At 43.6% G+C, this 11,095-nt stretch overlaps 1 non-coding gene across 1 annotated transcript; it reads left to right on the top strand.

Moving 5' to 3' along the window:
• Positions 1-6,870: 6,870 nt before the first annotated feature.
• Positions 6,871-6,976, top strand: LOC145625950 (small nucleolar RNA R71). Its single transcript, XR_014110841.1, has one exon. It is a non-coding gene; the product is annotated as a small nucleolar RNA R71 (small nucleolar RNA).
• The last annotated feature ends 4,119 nt before the right edge of the window (positions 6,977-11,095 follow it).

Below are 11,095 nucleotides of genomic sequence, written 5' to 3'. Positions count from 1 at the left end.
TGATGAGTGATGCATATATAGGCCAAAATTGCTCGTCCGGAGCAATAATGCCATGATCGTTGATGCCGGGAGGAGGTGGGAATTGCGTTGCTGAGGATTCTCCCACCCTCTTCCTCTTTGACTTTCCTTTTCCCTTGCCGAACATCGTGGTTCTACAAATTCACCAAGAGCATATCATTAGAACAAATTGATAGGAAATGACATAAGAAGCCAAGTACTTAACCAAGGTAAAAGTGTATGCTTGAGAGTATACAATTCAAGGCACGCATGAATACATTTTGACCAAGGTTTGAATAAGGATTCCTATGTCATTCCTAAATTAGTCCTAACAAGGTCTAAGGGAAATTTGGCATGATGTCCCCTTATTTTCATGATATCCAATCATCAAACCATCAAAATCAAGCCAAAACCATGAATAACAATCTCCAATAACATCCAACTCATGCGTTTCTCAATCATAAAATGGTAACATGAATACCCTAGTATGAAATCAACACTCAATTACATTGAGATCAAAATAAAACCAAGATAAACATGCATAATCATCATAAGAACATGTTCTACTATGAACAACCAATCAATTGCAACAAGTCAATCCAAAGAACCACATGAAATAAACAAGTCATTACTAATAATTTCAAGAATACCATAATTCACACTTAAATATGTAAAACATGGTAAAACTATAAGAAATTAAAGAAATAAACTTGCAAAAGCTAGAACAAACATACCACAATTGATTGGAAGGAAGTAAAAACCCAAAAACACCGAAGCACTTAAACCCTTGAAATTGGGGAAAATGGAAAGATGGGTTTGTTTGGTAGGAATTTTTGGTAGAGATTGCAAAAGTTGAGTGAAGGATGGAAAATAAGTGAGAAAGGATGAAGATTGGAGTGATTTTGATGGAGATTGGAGGTTGTAAGGGGAGGTGCAATGGAGGTTTAGAGTGAGAAGGAGAAGAATGGGGTAGGTGACAAATATGGAAGTGATATTCACGAAAATGCAGCAAAATAGAAAACATGGCAGCATTTTTTTTCGATTCTGAAGATAGGTTCGGCCGAACCGAGGGTATGTTCGGTCGAACCACAGTAACAGTTCGGCCGAACTCCCCTTTGGTTCGGTCGAACCATTGCCAAAACTCTACATTTTAAAATCCGGGCAGAAAGTTCCAGCAAAATCGCAAAAAGAGAGGAGTGACCGAACCCAGAGAAGTTCGGCCGCACTACGAATTAAGTTCGGTCGAACCATACTTGGGTTCGGTCGAACCTATGCTGGAACTGCAAATTTTCAGATTCTGGCAGAAAGTTGCTGGAAATTTCTAAAAATTAAGGAGTGACCGAACCAGGGAAGTTCGGCCGCACTACAGTATAAGTTCGGTCGAACCTCCCATGGGTTCGGTCGAACCTTCTGCCAGAAGTCAATATTTTTGTTTTTGGCAGAATGTTGCCATAAATCCTTGAAATTGCTACAGTGGCCGAACATGAAGTGGTTCGGCCAAACTTCCATAAAGAATCACGCAAGTAAAAATAGTCCTCTAACACACATCTAAACACATTACAATCATGCTGGATGCAAAGTATATCTAAAGCCCAAGCACAATCAAAACCCAAAAATCCAAACAATCCAAAGTCGTAGATGGAAAAATAGAAGCAACATTAAAAGAAAAAGTATAAAAGGGTTAGAAACTCGGGTTGCCTCCCGGAAGCGCATTTGGTTAACGTCGTTAGCTCGACGTTCCTTGAGTTGATCAAGGAGGGTCGAATTGACGATGCACATCAAGAAGTGTCACAGAAACTGGTTCATCACTTGGGAATCCTTCATGATAGGGCTTGAGACGGTGACCGTTGACTTTGAAAGGGGAGTGGCCGTCTTGGGAAATTTCGTAGGCTCCATAAGGAAACACTTCCGTGACAATGTACGGCCCACTCCATCTTGACCTAAGTTTGCCCGGGAAAAGCTTCAAGCGGGAGTTGAATAGGAGGACTTTTTGGCCTTTGACGAATGCCTTCTTGACAATTTGAGCATCGTGCCAAGCCTTAGTCCGCGCCTTATACATGCTTGCGCTATCGTAGGCATTCATCCTCAACTCCTCTAACTCATGTAGCTCTAGAAGCCTTTGCTCACCCGCACTATGGAGATCAAAGTTGATTTGCTTGATTGCCCAATGCGTTCGATGCTCCATCTCCACGGGCAAATGACAATTTTTCCAATAGACAAGCTTGTAGGGAGTGGTCCCTATTGGGGTTTTGAAGGCGGTCCTATAAGCCCATAGTGAATCAATAAGTTTGGAGGACCAATCCTTCCTTGTCCTAGCAACCGTCTTCTCCAAAATCACCTTGAGCTCTCTATTGGTGACCTCCGCTTGGCCACTCGTTTGAGGGTGGTATGCAAGCCCTCGCTTGTGAGAAACCCCATATTTATCAAGTAGTCGAACGAAGGTGTGGTGCTTGAAATGCGATCCCCCATCACTAATTATTGCTCTTGGAACACCAAATCTCTGGAAGATCACCTTTTTGAAAAGGTCGACCACCACCTCAGAGTCATTCGTTGGAGAAGCCACGGCCTCCGCCCACTTAGATACATAGTCAACGGCGACCAAAATATACTTGTTCCCATGTGAAGAAATGAAAGGGCCCATGAAGTCTATAGCCCACACATCAAAAACTTCAAGCTCAAGGATGGGATTTTGCGGCATTTCATCCCTTCTAGAAATATTCCCCATCCGTTGACATCTATCACAAGTTTTGACAAATATCCACGCATCCTTGAATAGAGAAGGCCAAAAGAGCATAGATTGAAGGACCTTTGAGGCGGTCTTTTGAGCACTCATATGCCCACCACAAGGAGAAGAGTGGCACATATGGAGAACACTTTGAACCTCGTCGTTGGGGACGCATCTCCTCAACAAACCATCGACCCCTCTTTTCAATAAAATGGGATCATCCCAAATGTATCTCTTGGCCTCGTGCTTGAGTTTTCGACGTTGTTGTGAAGTGAAATCTGGTGGTATGGCACTACAAGCTAAGTAATTCACAATATCCGCATACCAAGGCTCCGATTTCACTTCAAGGACATAAAGCACATCATCTCTTAGAGCGTCCTCTATTGGCAAGCCATCATCTTCAAACCTTGCACCGCCCAACCTTGAGAGGTGATCCGCCACCACATTCTCGGCTCCCTTCTTGTCTCTCATCTCATAATCGAAGTCTTGGAGGACTCAAACCCATCTCAACAACCTTGGTTTAGCTTCCTTCTTCCCTATCAAATATTTGAGAGCCGAGTGGTCGGTATACACAATTGTCTTAGAACCAATGAGGTAGGTTCTAAACTTCTCGAATGAATGGATAACCGCTAGGAACTCCTTCTCGGTAGTTGTGTAGTTTCGTTGGGCATCATTGAGAGTTTTAGACAAATAATGTATGACATGAAGTTTTCCATTCTTTCGTTGTCCAAGAACCGATCCAATGGCCTCGTCGCTTGCATCGCACATGAGCTCAAATGAAAGAGACCAATCCGGACCTTGGACAATAGGAGCGGTGCAAAGGGCTTCTTTCAACCTACAAAAGGACTTATGACAAGCATCATCAAACACAAACTCCTTATCCTGTTGCAATAGGGATGTGAGAGGCTTAGCAATCATTGAAAAATCTTTAATAAAGCGCCGATAGAACCCGGCATGGCCAAGAAAAGACCTCACTTCCCTCACGTTGGTGGGGGGAGGAAGTTTTTCGATGACCTCAACCTTGGCTCTATCGACCTCAATGCCGGCATGGGAAATTTTGTGCCCAAGAACAATCCCACTTTCGACCATAAAGTGGCACTTTTCCCAATTCAACACGAGGTTAGCCCTCTCACACCTTTCTAAGCAACGAGATAAATTAGATAGACAATCTTCATAGGTGGCTCCTCCAACGGAGAAGTCATCCATGAAGACTTCTATCTCATCCTCAATCATATCACTAAAAATGGACATCATGCAACGTTGGAATGTTGCGGGGGCATTACAAAGCCCGAAAGGCATCCTACGATACGCATAAGTACCGTAGGGGCATGTGAAAGTTATCTTCTCTTGATCCTTAGGGTCAATTGGGATTTGGAAAAATCCCGAGTAACCATCAAGGAAACAATAGAAGGAATGCTTTGTAAGCCTTTCCAACATTTGATCAATGAACGGTAGTGGAAAATGATCTTTGCATGTACTTGTGTTAAGTTGGCGATAGTCAATACACATGCGCCAACCGGTAACAAGTCTAGTGGGTACTAGTTGATCATGATCATTTTTCACTACCGGCATGCCCCCTTTCTTAGGCACAACTTGCACGGGAGATACCCAATCACTATGAGCAATTGGGTAAATAATTCTCGCATCAAGAAGCTTAGCCACTTCTTTCCGCACAACCTCTTGCATGGAAGGGTTAAGCTTTCTTTGCCTTTGCCTGACGGGTTTGGCATCTCCCTCTAGATCAATTTTGTGCATACATAAAGATGGACTTATACCCTTGATATCATCAATAGTATAACCCAAAGCTTTTTTGTGATTTCTCAAAACATTAATCAAGAGGGAGGTTTGCTCCTCCGTTAGATTAGAATTTACAATCACGGGGAAAGACTCGTTGGGACCAAGAAATGCATACCTCAAGCCCAAAGGTAGAGGTTTCAAGTCTACCTTTGGTGCTCCCTTACCATTGGGACTCTCTTCTCTTTCTTCAACTTGAAAGAGGTCGTGAATGTAAGGAGCCTCTTCTTCCATGCTCGCGCCCTTGCACTCCTTGCTTTCCTCAAGCAAATCCTCATAGAATTGTATGTCTTCTTTGTGAGTACCTATCTTTGATTCATTCAACAACACACTTTCAAGGGGATCATTAGTGGCATGCAAGTGGGAGCGAGAAAATTCATCAAGAACCGTATCAAGAATATCTACCCTAAAGCATTCACCACTTGAGGAGGGTTGTTGCATGACATTGTTCAAATCAAACTCAATAGAATCATTGTCAATTTTCAAGGATATCTTCCCCTCCTTCACATCGATGATAGCTCTAGAAGTGGCTAGAAATGGCCTACCCAAAATTATAGGAATCCTCTCATCCTCATCCATTTCTAGCACATAGAAATCCACGGGGAATGTGAACTTTCCTACCCTAAGGGGAATGTCCTCAACTTTGCCCATGGGGAACTTAACGGAACGGTCCGCTAGTTGGAGAGTAATGTTAGTGGGAGAGAGGGTTCCTACACTAAGCTTTTGGTAGACGGAATAGGGCATGAGACTCACACTTGCTCCTAAATCACACAAGGCTTTATCAAATTCAATGCCATTGATAGAGCAAGGGATGGAAAAGTTACCCGGATCTTTCAATTTGGTAGGTAGTTTGTTGGAAAGAATTGCACTACAATTGGCGGTTAAACTCACCGTCTCACACTCCCTTCTTCCACTCAAAAGATCTTTCAAAAATTTGGAATAGTGGGGCATTTGCTTCATAGCATCAACAAAAGGGACGGAGATATGCAAATTCTTAATGACTTCCAAAAACTTCCCAAATTGGGCATCAAGTTTAGCTCTCACAAATCGTTGTGGAAAGGGTAGCTTTTCCTCTCTAGGTTGGCGATTTAGGGGCAAGGGGGTGGCTTCTTTTTCCTTGAGCACCTCAACCTGTTTTTCTTTTTCAACACTCAATGGCTCATTGGGTTTTTCACCCTCATTCTCTAACTCCGCCTCTTCTTGGGGTTCTTCCTCAATTAAAGGGTCACTCCCTACTACCTTCCCACTCCTTGTTGTCACGGCATACAAAGGTTTGACTCCTTGACTTGGGATGTGAGAAGAAGAAGGAGAAGAAGAAGAAGGGGATGAATTAGATGCAAGTTGAGCAATTTGAGTCTCAAGCATTTTCATATGAGCATTGGTTCGTTTTTGAGCCTCTTCATGCTTCTTTTGATCCTCCTCACAATTTAGCCATCACGGGATCTATTGGAGGGGCTTCAATTTGAAGAGGTTGTTGAGGTGGAGGAAGTTGGGGTTGATGGAAACCCGGAGGCCTATTAGTTTGGGCATAGTTAGAAACAAATTGGCCCCTATTGCCTCCGGTGCCTTGGTTAGGAACATTCATTTGTTGATTGTTTCCCATGTTACCTTGGTCACCAAAATTTTGATTTTGATGGTCTTGGTATCGGGGATTAGGTTGTTGGTTTTGATTACCATATCCTCTTTGGTTAGAGTAGCCCCTTCCATTGAAATTGGAAGGGCCTCCCCCACCATGGTATTGGTTATCATAACCACCACCGTTTTGGTTCCAACCACGGTTTCCACCTTGATTCCAATTCCCCATTTGATTGGAGTTTGGCCTCAAGTTTCCTACATTTCCCATTCTAGGAGCAAAATTCATAGCATTGACATTTTCCATATTACTATCATGTTCATGGGAAGGGGGTTGAACTTCACAAGCATAGACACATTGAGAGGTATCATGATCATAGGTTTCACAATTAGAACAAAACATGCACCCTTGGGGCATTGTATTGTAAGAAGAGGGGGAGGAAGTATCCATACCATTGCCTCCCTTGGTTGAAGGGGAGATATTACCATGAGGGTTGGGCCTTTCTTTCATCAATTCATCCATTTGCTTGGTCATTTTGGAGATTTGGGTAGAAAGGTTGTTGATTGCGTTGGCTTGCTCCAATGCATAAACGCCCTTGCTAGAAGTAGCATCCCTTTCTCCTTCGTACCAATCATCATAGTGCTTTGCGGCTTCCTCTATAATACACTCCACTTCATGCTCTCCTTTGTTCATAATTGGACCACCGGCCGCGGCGTCTAGGCTTGTTCTTCCTTGAGGTGTGAGACCTCCATAGAAAGTGTGAATGAGTTGATACTTGGGTATCCCATGGTGTGGGCATTGACGTTGAAGCTCTTTGTATCGTTCCCATGCCGCACTTAGAGACTCACCACTCTTTTGGCGAAAACCTTGAATCAAAGACCGAGCCTCGGCGGTCTTCCTATGGTTATAAAACCTCCTCAAGAAAGCCGTAGTCACTTGGTCCCATGTCGTGAGAGAATTAGGGGGCACCTCCTTCTCTAGCCATTCTAGACCTCTCCCAATTAGCGAAAATGGAAACATTTTGAGGCGAATATATTTTTGAGTCACTCCATTGGCCTTTATTGTGTCACAATATTTCTCAAACTCTTTTAGGTGCTCATGAGGACTCTCAAACTTTCCACCCGAGAATTGTTTCCTCTCAATCAAGGCAATCAAATTAGGCTTGATCTCGAAATTGTTGGCTTGAGTAGTAGGAGTTAGGATCCCACTTTGCGCTCTAAAAGCTTCGGGGGCCCCAAGACGACTCAAAGGCGTATTCTCTCCCATTTTAGAACCTTCTTTACTTTCAAACTTATAGGCTGAGAAAGGGTTGATTTCTGAATTCAAAGATGATTTAGGGCTATCTAATTCTTCACTTGAGGGTGAAGAGGGTGGAGTATCTTCTAATTCTCTTACTCCTCTCGTTGGAGTGCGGGAATTTCTACTCCTTGCTCTTGCTTCTCTTCGAAGTAGGGACAAAGACCTCTCTAGCTCTGGATCGATGGGAATTAAAGATCTTGAGCGGGTTCGTCCTCTGTTCATACAACAAAGCTAAGAAGAACGTAAGCACTGACAAGTAACAAAAGTAGCGAACACTAACAAATAAAGGTGAGATAGTCTTAAACAAGCAATGAAATAGCAATGGAAATCGTCGTCCCCGGCAACGGCGCCAATTTGACAAGGAAATAATCGTGTCGTTGAGCGACTACACCTAAGTCAAATTAATTTATAACGCTCTACCAACCTAATACGTGTATAGGGTAAATAGAGGGGTCGAACCACAGGGAGACATGCATAAACACCGCATTCACTACTTAAGACTTTAAGCTATCTCGGGACAAGAAGTATGAATAACTAAGAGATTAAACTAAGGATTAAGAATGATTAAAGATCAATATAACTAAACACCAAGGGAAGTGGGTAGATGTAGATGTCACTTGATCATGCAATAACACAGAAGCAAAGCAATGGTAAACTAAGCATGCAAGAATATCGAAATAAAGCTCGATCTAACCGCCTTCCGGGGTTAATCGATTCCTCCTAACATAGCCTCTATGCTTCCACATTAGAACCATATATTAGAAGGTGCAAATAAAGAATTATCGATAGTAATGAATCTCGACTAAGTCAACTTCCGTTACTTGTTAGTAAAGACTCATCTTTGATCAACTAACAATGTGCACTTGCAAGAAAGACCAAAGAATATCAAGCATACAAAGACTTTAATCACCATTAACATAACCCCCAACATCATAAGCATGAATCAATTAACAACTACACCATCCCCACACCCTTGGCTAGGTGACTACTCACAAATCATATTGAAGACAATTTCAATCATCAAATCAATAAGCATCAACATGATCAATAAGCAAAGAAGGAAAATCAAAATAAGCAAACAAAACTAGATACAAAAGTAAAGAGAGAGAGAGTAAGGGATTGCTCATTCATTGAAGATGAAGATTTACAAAGGTTCAATCAAGCTCCTTCTTCAATATCCAAGTTCATCAATAGAAATCAACACTTTCTCTCTCTACTAATGAAGTTTCTCTCTCTAGATTAAGCTAAAAATGTAGAAAATTAAAACTAAGTTAATCCCCCAAAACGTTCTAAGAAAGGGACTTATATAGTCCGTACAGAGTCAGCTGACAAAAGGAAAGGTCCGACCGAACAAATGGGAAGGTTCGGCCGGACTACAGGGTAGGTTCGGCCGAACCATGGGTAGGTTCGGTCGAACCTCCCTGATCCTGGTCTGGTCGAACTCCTGCGGTTCGGCCACTCCTGCAAAACTGCCGATTTTCATCTTGCCCCTGCCTCGAAGTTCGGCCGAACCACTGAGCAGGTTCGGCCACACCTTGGTTCGGCCACACCATCAGGAGGTTCGGCCGAACCTCTTCTGAATCATGCTTCCTCTAGCCTCCTTTGAGCTTAGCTTCCTCCTCTTGAAAATCTCGATGGTTCCTACAAAGCATAAGCATGAAAAGCACAGTAAGAACAAAGCGGGAAGACTAAGAAAAGGGAGGATAAAGGAGAAAGAAAAGAGAAAGAAAAACTAAGTAAAATTGCTTAGAGAGAAGGCCAAACAAGTGCAAACGAGGGGAGAATCCTTAGAGAAAAAGGATAAAAAGAGTGGCATAAATGCCACTCATCACTGGCGCATGTGTGTTGATTACACAGACCTCAACAAGGCGTGTCCAAAGGACAGTTACCCGCTTCCAAAGATCGACAGTCTGGTCGATTCTACAGCCGGTCACGCCTTGATGAGCTTTATGGATGCCTACTTCGGCTTCCATCAGATACCTATGTGGAAAAAGGATCAAGAGAAGACGGCTTTCGTCACTGATCAGGGGTTATTCTGTTATACTGTGATGCCGTTTGGCTTGAAAAATGCGCCTGCCACTTTCCAACGGATGATTAATACGGTCTTCATTAATCAAATTGGAGGAATGTGGAGGCGTATATTGATGACATGATAGTCAAATCCAAGCTACTGACGGATCACCTTGCTGATCTCCGAGAAACATTCACCACCCTCAGGAGGCATAAGGTTATGTTAAATCCTAAGAAATACGTCTTTGGTGTTGAGTCTGGGAAGTTTCTCGGATTCCTGATTGATCAAAGGGGGATAGAGGCTAACCCTGAGAAGATACAGGCGGTGATAGACATGAAGTCACCCCGTTCTGTCAAGGAAGTGCAAAGACTCACCGGCTGTCTGGCCACCTTGGGTAGGTTCCTCAGCCGGTCAGGCGACAAGTGCCTCTACTTCTTCCAAGCAATCAGGAAGAAGACCATATTTGAATGGGGGGTGATGCTGAGGCGGCATTCCAGAGGTTGAAAGAGCATTTACATTCTCTACCTAGGCTGGTCAGTCCTTTACCTAGGGAGACGTTGTACATGTATTTAGCCGTCTCAGATCATGCCCTCAGTGTCGTTCTCCTTGCTGAGCGAGACGGCGTGCAGCTTCCGGTTTACTCCATTAGCCATGTTCTTAAAAATGCTGAACTCCGGTACCCCGTGGTTGAAAAATTTGGCCTTGCTTTTTATATGGCATTCAAAAAACTGAAGCCCTACTTTTTGGCACATCCGGTGGTGATTTACACCGACCAGCCACTCAAGCGGCCAATGTCTACCTTGGACTCATCCGGGAGAATGTTGAAATGGGTTATTGAAATGCAAAGTCTTGAAATCACTTACGAACCAAGAAAGGCAGTGAAAGGTCAGGTGTTTGCCGACTTCATTGTTGAAATGACTCGTCCGGTGGCTCCGGATAATCTTGATCAGGTTTGGAAAGTGTATGTAGACGGGAGCTCTACAAAGAACGGTTGTGGTGCAGGCGTAATCTACAAGTCTCCTGAAGAGGACAGATTTGAGTATGCGCTACGCTTCAAATTTCAAGCCTCTAACAATGAGGCGGAATATGAAGCCCTGCTAGCCGGCATTCGCATGTGTAAGGCGGAAGAGGCCATGAAAATTGACGTCTACTCTGATTCTCAATTGGTTGTTAGCCAGTATGAGGGAAGCTACGAGGCTACTCACCCGGATATGATCAAATATCTTCAGGCAATCAAAGAAGAGACCAAGGCACTTGAGGAACTCCGGCTGAGTCAAGTGCCTAGGTCGGAAAACAATCAGGCAGATGCATTGTCAAAACTGGCGTCTTCCGCCTGCCATGATACGTCTCGGTCAGTCTTTTGGGAAGTTCTTGAAAAGAGAAGCATCTATGAGGATCCCATTGGAATTCTGGACCGAAGCTCTACCTGGATGGATAGCATCCGGGCCTATCTCTCAGACGGTACACTTCCTGATTCGCCACAGGAAGCAGTCGTCCTGAAAAAGCGAGCTGCAAGCTTCGAGTTGAAAAATGGAGAACTCTTCAAGGCAGGGTTTCTTAAGCCTTTGTTGAAGTGTGTCACCCCAGAAAAGGGGAAAGAAGTTCTCGAAGACTTGCATTCGGGATTCTGCGCCTCCCACATAGGCGGCAAGTCCCTAGCCGTCAGAGCCAGGCGAAATTATTTTTGGCCCACTCT

The sequence above is a fragment of the Chenopodium album genome, chromosome 3 (assembly GCF_948465745.1).
Source record: "Chenopodium album chromosome 3, dcCheAlbu1.1, whole genome shotgun sequence".
Taxonomy (NCBI): Eukaryota; Viridiplantae; Streptophyta; class Magnoliopsida; order Caryophyllales; family Amaranthaceae; genus Chenopodium; species Chenopodium album.
The sequence above is the reverse complement of the archived record's forward strand: the minus strand, read 5'-3'. Positions and strand labels throughout refer to the sequence as shown.